The sequence below is a fragment of the Neovison vison genome, chromosome 13 (genome assembly GCF_020171115.1).
Source record: "Neovison vison isolate M4711 chromosome 13, ASM_NN_V1, whole genome shotgun sequence".
Taxonomy (NCBI): domain Eukaryota; kingdom Metazoa; phylum Chordata; class Mammalia; order Carnivora; family Mustelidae; genus Neogale; species Neogale vison.
The window spans coordinates 62,991,025-62,999,254 of record NC_058103.1 but is presented as its reverse complement, the minus strand read 5'-3'; the positions used below and the strand labels follow the sequence as shown (position 1 = coordinate 62,999,254).

Sequence of the window (8,230 nt, the reverse complement as noted above, 5' to 3'; positions counted from 1 at the left end):
TGGTCAGAAGAGGCTACGTTGAGAAGGTGCTCTGTGAGCAAAGGCTGGGAGGAGGTGAGGGAGTGGGTCATGGGCTATCTGGGGAAAAGCATCCAGAGCACAGAGGTCAGCTAGAGCAAAGGCCCAGGTAGGACTGTGTGTGAATAGCAAGGAGGCCCTGTGTCTAGAGCAACATTGAAGGGTTGGACAAAATTAAGTCAGAGAGGTGACTAGGTGGGAGTAAGATCATGAGGGTCTTGAAAATCATTGTAGGACTACCTTTCTATGGCTTTTGGAGGTGGGGGGCGGGGATTAAGACAGAACAAGAGAGCAGGGAGGGGAGGGGCAGTGGGAGAAGGAGAAAGAGAAGCATACGCAGGTTCCAAGTCCAGTGCAGAGCCGGACCTGGGGTTGGATCTCACAACCCTGAGATCATGACCAGAGCTAACATCAAGAATCAGACACTCAACCCGCTGAGCCACTCAGGCGCATAATGGTGGATTATATTTGTGGATAATATTTGTATTTCCCCTTGGAATTCAGCTACCTGGATGTTCCAACACTGCTTTAGCCAGCTGTTGGTGTCTCAGCTAAGAAGGCCCGGCTCCGTTTTGCCCGGAAATCCACCACAGGTACTTACTGCTGCTGAGATCACCTTGGGTACAGCTGACAGACGCTCCTGACTTGGACTTCCACCTCTGGTAGTGCCATCTGTAGTCCCTCTCAGGTGTGAGTCTTCCCTGGCTGGGTCCATCCGCCTGCGGAGCCTTTCCTCAGAACAGACCAGCCCGGAAGCTCCAGCGACCACTGCACTCCGGGATGATCATTAAGACTGGCAATCCGAGGGCGCCTGGGTGGCTCAGTGGGTTAAGCCGCTGCCTTCGGCTCAGGTCATGATCTCAGGGTCCTGGGATCGAGTCCCGCATCGGGCTCTCTGCTCAGCAGGGAGCCTGCTTCCCTCTCTCTCTCTCTCTCTCTCTGCCTGCCTCTCCATCTACTTGTGATCTCTCTCTGTCAAATAAATAAATAAAATCTTTAAAAAAAAAAAAAAAAAAAAGACTGGCAATCCGAGTGAACCAAAAGGTTGGTTGGTCGGTTGGTTTGCTCTTTGTTTGTTTGTTTAAGCAAGATCTCCCCCCGGGCTTATTACTTTAAAATAAAATCTTTAAAAAAAAAAAAAAAAAGGAAGCTCTACACCCAGTGGGGGGTGTGTGTGGTGTGTGTGTGTGGGGGTCGAACTCACAACTCTGAGATCATGATCTACATGCTCTACCGACTGAGATCATGATCAACATGCTCTACCGACTGGTACCCCTAAACTGAAAGGTTTTGAGCAGAGGAGTGGCTTGATCGGAATCCTTCCCCTCCCACTCCTCTTGACACCGGGGACGGGGCGGGGGGCCGGGGAGGGAGTAATAATGAATTAAATTAAGAAAGAAAAAAAAAAAATCTGGCTGCAAGGGTGAAAGCAGGAAAATTAGGAGACCTGCGGAATCCGAACGCGATGATCTTGGCTGCGAACGACGGCATCATCTGCCGCACCACCACCACCAAGCGTCATTTTGGCCCAAGGGTTATTTTGGCCTGAAGGCGCCCACAAACCAGCGAAGCCGTCTACCTGGTGCGCAATCCGGGGCGTCTCCTCCTCCGCTCCGCAAGGCCTTGGTCGCCCAGCCCGCGCGTGGGGTTCGCCAACACCCCTCCTCCCCCTCTTTCCCGCTCCCGGGCCACGGACCCTGGTGGCCCCACCTGTAGAAGGGGGCGCCGGGAGGGCACCTGAGGCCACGGGGGGAGAGCACGCGCCCAGGCGTCTCGGCCGCCGTGCCCGGGATGCTGCCCCCCACGCCCGCCCCGGGCGGCCGCCGAGCGCAGGGGACTCGCTGCCCCGCGCGGAACGGGCGCTGCGGCCGCGGGGACTCGGCTCTTCTCTGGGATGGCTTCGGAGCGCGTCAGGGCCCGCTGGACGTCCCGCACGGCCGCGCCGTGGCCTCCGTCGTTTCGAGAAAAAGCCCGGCCCCAGGCCCGCCAGAGCGCAGCCTTCGATAGCTCAGCAGGCAGAGCGGAGGACTGTAGGCCGGAGAGGCGTGGACATCCTTAGGTCGCTGGTTCGACTCCGGCTCGAAGGACGCGACCGACGCTTTTGCGCCGTCGGGGAAGCCACCGCCCCCTCGCGCCCGGCCCAGGCCCGCCGGCGGCCCCCCCGGCGGCCTCGCCCTCCCAGCCCGAGGCCGGAAGCCCTTCGGGACCCCCGCCTCCTCGGCTGCGGGTGTGCCGCCGCCCCGGGAGCACCCCGGGCCTTCCTGGGGCCGTGGGCCGCCACGTGCCCTGCGGCTCTCCGGGTCCGCGCGGCTGCAGCCTCGGCTCGGCGCCGCCCGGCCCCACGCCCTCGGCACTGGTTTTTCCCCCGCGACTCTGGCTCCGCACCAGCAGGTGGCCCGAGAGGGTCTGCCTCCCGCCAGCCCGCGCGGCTGACAAGCGGACGGGTCCTCCCCTGGGGCAGGGAGCACCGCGGCTTCCTTCAGGACAACTGTCCCTCTCGAGCTGGGGCCGTCTCCTGCCCGGCCTCCGGGGATGGTCACCGCTTGTCTCTCCCAGCCGCCGTCTGTCTGTCTGTCTGTCTGTCTCCTTCCCTGTCTTTCAGGTGGTGTAGAAACATCCAGACTTAACGGCGCCAGAAGAGCCTCTTCGCGGACCCGCTTACTCTGCTCGTGGGACAGAACTGTCACCCCGAGGTTTTCCAAGCCATCGCCGGTCGTGCGCTTGCTTCGAGGCTGACGTTGGCAGGAGCGAAGGGCAGCAGGGGCCTCCATGGGCCTGGCCGGTGTGGCTGAGAACGTCGGAGGCGCCTTCAGGGCTCCGTCCGTGTGAGGACGGGGTGCGGTCCGGTACACTTCCGTTTTTCCCGCGCCTTTGCACCTGCTCTGTAGCCCCGGCGGCGTCGGGTGGGGCGGGGGTGGTGTGTGGGGCGGGTGGGAGGCAGGTGCTCCCGCTGAAGGAGCGCGGCCTGCTCGCACTCGGTACAAGCCTCCTCCCTACTGCGCTGGGAGTGCGGTAACCCCCCCCCCCCCCACACACACACACCATTCTCCGATTCTCTGGCTACACCTGATGGAGGGAAGTAGAAACAGATGAGATATTTCCATCCTGTCCGCTTTCTGGCCACTGACCGCAGGGGTCTCCACCTGTAGGAAGGGATGGGGGGAGGAGTGAGATCGGCGGCCACAGCGCAGACTTAGAGCTCAGACAGAGCCCGAGAGAGTCCGGGCAATGAGGGCTGAAGGCAGGGCGCAGGAGAGTGGGGGTAGGGGTGGGGTGGGGCGTGGGCAGCTGCCAGCGTGGACAGGCGCACACACACACGTTCACCTGCTTGGCCATCTTGCGGGTTCTGAGCAGCCGGCTGACTTAGCGCGGGGCCTGCAGGCTAGATTGGCAGGGCCTCAAGAGCCAGATCCTGAGGCCCAGCCAGAGGGCACCGCGGAGAACATGGGCTTCACCTTGGAGCCAGAGCCAGGTTGCTGGGGGGAAGAGTGTGGGTGCAGAGAACTCCAGGGAATGGTCCTCCCTGTTCTCCTCCTTCGTGCAGGAAGGAGACTCCAGAGTCTCCAAGTACAGGTGGAGTGCATCCCAGAGGGGACTCCAATGGGACTCCAAGTGTGGAGTGTGGCCCTTGGGAGCCTTGGGGACCCAGCCACTGCCATCCCTGACCTCGGAGCCCACGGGCTCCTTTTCGCCATTGCTTCTGCCTCTCAGACTGAAGACTGTGTTTCCCCACACGTCTTCCTCTCCTGGCAGGCTCCTCTTGGTTCTCTCCCCAACCCAGTCTCAGTCCCACTGTGCCACTGCTAACTGAGATGGACTGAGCCATACTTTCCACGGGCTCAGGAGGGCCCGCCAGGGAAGCCCAACAGGTGAAGACCTTCGGGAAGATGTGATTGCTTTGAAGCCACAGAGAAACCCCAGCCTCCAAGGTCACCTTTGGGTGACCTCTTTGGGTCTCCATTTACTACGTGGTCTCCTATGTCCATGTAAAAATCTGTACGCTTGCCTCCTCTTACTCCGTTTTGTTGTTGTTGTTGTTGTTGTTGTTTTAATGCCTTAAGATTTTACTTATTTGACGTAGAGAGAGCACAAGCTGGCAGGCAGAGGGAGAAGCAGGCTCCCCATCGAACAAGGAGCCGGACGGAGAACTCAATCCAGGGCCCTGGGATCATGACCTGAGCTGAAGGCACACACTCTGTGGACTGAGTCACCCAGTCCCGCCTCCTGTTATTCTGTTTTATGTCCATTTAATTTTCAGGTCCTGTGGAGACCCCAAAAAGATAGAAATAAAGTCCGTGTCCCCTACTGTTTGATCCAGGGTGAAGCAATGGATGAACAAGAGAGGCAGGCATGTGACAGATATAAGGTGCTAACCCCTGACTTACCTCTCTCTGATGTCTGTAGAATGATCCCATTCTTCTCTCGGGGGAGAAGGGGCTGAAGGAGGCTAGATTGGATGCTGAGGGTGTAGACTAGAGGATCCTCTCCCTGAGCCCAGGGACTGTTCTGTATAGCGTTTTTAGGGGCTCCGGCAAATGATGTTCAGAGGTACTACTGATGAAACGAGACAGGGAGTGCTTCCAACTCTGTGATTTCTCTGTAGGAAGGAGAGTGTTGGTCATCTTACCTGGACTCAGAGCTGGAATCCAGAACCCGCTTGGAATCCACTTTTTTTTTTTTTTTTTTTTTTAAAGCCTGAGATCAGTAAGTGAATTCATTCAATATGTTGAAAGCCTATTATATGGCCATGGCCTAGTCTAGGCAAGTGCGCTTGGAGCGTCAACAAAATAGACCAGAATCCCAGCCCTGGGGGACTTACATCCCAGGAGGGTAAAATTAGAAAAGTAAAATATATACTATGTTAGATCAGTGCTTCCCAAACTTTAATGCCTCTAGAACCGAATGGGACTCTTGTTAAAACTGCTGATTATGGGACGCCTGGGTGGCTCAGTGGGTTAAGCCGCTGCCTTCGGCTCAGGTCATGATCTCAGGGTCCTGGGATCGAGTCCCACATCGAGCTCTCTGCTCGGCAGGGAGCCTGCTTCCCTCTCCCTCTCTCTCTGCCTGCCTCTCTGTCTACTTGTGATCTCTTTCTGTCAAATAAATAAATAAAATATTTAAAAAAAAACAAAAACAAAAACAAAACTGCTGATTATGATCGGTAGATGGGGCCAAGGTGAGGCCTCAGATGCTGCCTCCTTGTTCGGGGGAGACGGAGAACCTTAGGCTCCACGGAAACCCTGAAATCATGACCTGAACTGAAAGCAAGAGTCTGACCTGACGCTTCACTCCTTGCACCACTCAAGAACCCCTAGGACGGGGCATTTCTCCACCATGCGCCCAGGGGACCAGAGGATGCTGAAATCGCTGGGCGATGGGCCACAGGAACAAAGGTGACAAATCCTTGCAAATAACTCCGCAAAGCAGAGTAGGACAGAAAGTAACGTTGAAAAGGGGCTTTTTCCATTAGGAATAGAAGAATTCCGTTCTTTTGAAAACGGCTTTCCTTGCTGGCCGAACAACAACGCACTTCAAGTACACTGACAAGACGGGAGAAAGAAAAAGCCACCGGAACCAAAGGCACACTTCGCTGGAGCACATCACGCACGAAAAAAGGCACCGCAAGCTGCCGCTGGCACAGCTACCATGCGTAGGCACAGCGAGAATAAAGAATGCAGAAACCCTTTTTTTGAAAGACGAGAAAAACCAGGGGAAAGCGCGAACGCAGTCCCCCACTACCACAAATTATGCAGTCGAGTTTCCCACATTTGGGGAAATCGCAGGGGTCAGCACATCCGGAGTGCAATGGATAAGCCTCGCCCTGGGAAAACCACCTTCGTGATCATGGTATCTCCCCTGCCAGGTAAGTATGAGTTGCTTCTCGCGACCCCCCAAACACCCTCGCGCCCCACCCGCCCCTTACACACGGTCACTTCCCTCCCGCCGCCCCCGCGCCCCGCGCCCCCCCGCACCATCCCCGCCGCCCCCTCGCCCACCCGCGCAGCACGGCGGGCGCCTTCGTCGGGCCCCACGCGGGACCGGCGGGCTCGGGCGGGGAGGGCCCGGCAGCCTCTGCGCGCCTGCTCCTCTGCATACGCCACGCCCTTGTCGTGACGTCCCCGAGCCCTGTCCCCTGCCGTGGGACAGTGGATGTCTGGTTGCCGCCGAGGCCCCGGATGCCTGCGGGGCGGGGAGGAGGGCCCGGTGTGGGTGCGAGGGATGTCCGCACCCGGAGCGGTGACTCTAGAAGACTGGTCTCTCAGCTCTGAGCAGTTGAGGGCCCAATTACAGAGTGACCCCACCTTACCGAAAGAGAAAATATATCGAAAGTATATTTTGTTTTAGCCAGTTCCTCTGAACTCATCCTCACTTGACGTTTATTATGCGGACTTTCCCATCCTGAAAGTGTGCCCTGTAAGATTAATGAGGTTGAAGCTAGGAGAAAATTTAAAGCTTGTTTTTCAGAGAACGGTTTCCTCATCAGTTTTAGTGTCTTTTCTAACCCCACTAACAATTCTGCTGTCTCTGCAGAAGCCTGGATTCAAGGTCAACTGTATGGTTCTCTAGCCTCCAACCCATATTGTTAACCCACGATAATCAACCCAAGTCCCCATCCAGTTTATACCAGCTCTTGGAGCATGCCCATAGCCCCTTCTGCATGGCCTGTGATAATCTCCTGATGAAAGGGGCTGAATTTTGCTTTTTTCTGATGTTAAGTCTCCCTCCTAAGTGAACACAGAAAGTATGTTATACATGCACTTGCTAAATGCACCTGCTCCATCTTTCCTCATACCTAATCATAACTTTCTCTGCTCTTTTCATCAATATGTATGTAATGCAGCCCCTATGGTTATAAAAAAAACTTGTTCCTTCCCCCTTCAGGCAAGCAGATTGGTGGCTTGCTCTCCATTCTCCTCCTTTGGCTGCCTCTCAAATAAGCCCTTGCTTTACTGCAAACCTGATGTTTCAGTGATTGCCTTTGTATGCACCAGGCAAATGGACTTGGGTTCAGTTACACTCTCCCCTTAAGCACTTAAGTAGTAAGATGTCCCCCAGCCAACTTAACAAGGATTTTTTTTTTAAAGATTTTATTTATTTATTTGACAGAAATCACAAGTAGGCGGAGAGGCAGGCAGAGAGAGAGAGAGAGAGAGCGCAGGAAGCAAACTCCCCGCTGAGCAGAGAGCCCGACCCGGGGCTCGATCCCAGAACTCTGGGATCATGACCCGAGCCGAAGGCAGAGGTTTTAACCCGCTGAGCCACCCAGGCGCCCCAACAAGGATTATTTTTTCATGGCATCTTCCTGAGTAAGCCTGACTCTAGAAGACTGGTCTCTCAGCTCTGAGCAGTTGAGGGCCCATGTCGTGACGTCCCAGTGCTTCTGCACTGGTCTTCTGCACCGTTGTGGGAATGAAAATAGACCACGCAGGAGAGATCTGCTGTGTTTTTTCTAGTTAAAATGAACTTTATACATATTTTTTTGTTGTGGGTTTTTTTTTTCCCCCTCAAAGTAATCTGTACAGCTACCCGCAGGCGCATACTTTGCTCTCCATGCCAGGTAGGCGCCCAACATTAGCGTGTAGTAAAATTAGGCGTTTCATTCTCTCTCCATCTTTTTTTAAACCCTTCCCCACAGAGAAATCACAGTTTTTGGGCTATTCAGCCCTCAGGGGTTTCTGCTTTTACCTTTTCTTTGGCTGACCCGTGGTCTGAAGCAAGTTGGGACGATCTGCTTGACTTGAAAATTTCCCAAGGTATGTCACGTGAACTATGTAACGTGAAAAAGATGAAGTCCAAAAATAAATGTAGTATGTTCCCGTTTGTCAAGCAAAAATGTGAAAACAAGAAAATTATACAAAAAGAAACACAAAACCAATAAATAAACCAGAAGTGGTGACAGTATTGGGGTTTCGGGGGGACCTGCGAAAGGAAGGAGAGAGTGATGCTTTCCTGGATCATCTTCTTTGTAATTCAGTTTTGGAACTCTCTGAATGTTTTACACATATTATTAAATTGCAGCGGGGAAATCTCTAAAATTGAATATGAGCATAATTGAACTTAACTATCTTAGATGAATGGTGTAACCACACTGAAATAAACAGAAATAACCAATTGAAATGACTTTTGGACATAGTACATTAACTATAAACATCTTCAAGTCCAAAGACAAGAAGTGCAAACAAATACTGAACTATCCCATAGTAGGTTTGTA

General features: G+C 54.4%; 2 non-coding genes and 1 pseudogene across 2 annotated transcripts; 1 reads left to right on the top strand and 2 right to left on the bottom strand.

The window, feature by feature from the left end:
• Positions 1 to 546: 546 nt before the first annotated feature.
• On the bottom strand, positions 547 to 863 carry LOC122893737 (annotated as a pseudogene).
• A 1,152-nt stretch (positions 864 to 2,015) lies between these two features.
• On the top strand, positions 2,016 to 2,105 carry TRNAY-GUA. Its single transcript is given in 2 exon segments — positions 2,016 to 2,052; positions 2,070 to 2,105. It is a non-coding gene; the product is annotated as a tRNA-Tyr (tRNA).
• Positions 2,106 to 5,725: 3,620 nt separating this feature from the next.
• LOC122894760 lies at positions 5,726 to 5,889 on the bottom strand. Its single transcript, XR_006381830.1, has one exon. It is a non-coding gene; the product is annotated as a U1 spliceosomal RNA (small nuclear RNA).
• Positions 5,890 to 8,230: the final 2,341 nt, after the last annotated feature.